General features: G+C 34.2%; 1 long non-coding RNA gene across 1 annotated transcript; it reads left to right on the top strand.

Annotated features, from left to right (window-relative positions):
* The first annotated feature begins 428 nt into the window (after positions 1-428).
* LOC108355345 (uncharacterized) lies at positions 429-1,091 on the top strand. The gene is made up of 4 exons (XR_001846544.1): positions 429-491; positions 566-671; positions 739-831; positions 894-1,091. It is a non-coding gene; the product is annotated as an uncharacterized LOC108355345 (long non-coding RNA).

The following is a 1,091-nucleotide window of genomic DNA, read 5'->3' as shown; positions in this document are numbered from 1 at the left end:
CCTTCGCCAAAACAACCAATCAAATTACTCGTTGCTATAACTTCGTTGGTTAAGGTTAGATAAATATCTTCTTGTCTTCCGCGCACTGGGGGTTTACACAAGTCAATTTTGCAGATACATTAGCAATACATTCACTTTTTTTTACTAAAGGCCAATTTCACAGTGCGTAGTTAACTCAAAATCGGCAGTTAACTACGCACTGTGAAATTGGGCCTAATACATTGAAACTTCTCTCAATGCTTTCGTCACTGTCTTTACAATGAGAAAACTAATACACATTCATGATTCAATAATATAAGGTTGGATAACCTGGCAGTTGTCTCGCTCCCGCATTCTGCCTTAGCCTGTTTAGCTTTCTTTTTTGATTTATAGAATCTACTACTAAAATACAAGGGGAAATATTGTCTTCGTATAAAAAGTTCAACAGGTAACACTGCCGATATTTTCATCGATTGTTTCGTGAAAATTGATTTCTTATTGCGTAAATTCAAGTAGGAATGGCAAAAAAATCAAAAATAATAAAACTATTTTGAATTAAAACAATAATTTACATATTTATTTGCAGAGTATCGGAGTTATTCAAAAATTTTATTCAATAACCTGCGTTTTACAGCAGCTGTAGCAGGTAAGTTTTGCGTGCTAGGTGAAGTGCAGCCGTTGCTTACTTACAAGTAAGTATACCACCCCATAAAAGTGAAAGTGCAAATATTAATAAAGATCTCTTCTTGTGCTGGTCAGGATCATTTGTGTGTCCGTCCACGTTCGCTGGTGAGGGTATTTTCCCCACTGCAGCCTTTGGTTTGGTCAGGTGGAGAATTTGCATTCATACAAGTTAGTATACCACCCCATAAAAGTGAAAGTGCAAATATTAATAAAGATTTTTTCTTGTACAGGTCAGGATCATTTGTGTGTCCGCCCACCAAATGTGATTCAATTTAAGATATTGAGCACGTAATTTTTAAATGCAACAAATATAATAATTTAAAAAAAATTAATTTATGTATATACATTACATCAATTGCATCTTTACTATTATATACTAGTATATTTCTTCATATCGCACACCGTCTTCAAAAGAGTCACAACTCAAA

Source organism: Rhagoletis zephyria, unplaced genomic scaffold (genome assembly GCF_001687245.7).
Source record: "Rhagoletis zephyria isolate East Lansing unplaced genomic scaffold, Rhagoletis_zephyria_1.1 Rzeph_scaffold_44709, whole genome shotgun sequence".
Taxonomy (NCBI): domain Eukaryota; kingdom Metazoa; phylum Arthropoda; class Insecta; order Diptera; family Tephritidae; genus Rhagoletis; species Rhagoletis zephyria.
Note: the sequence above shows the minus strand (reverse complement) of the source record. Positions and strands in the feature narration are given on the sequence as shown.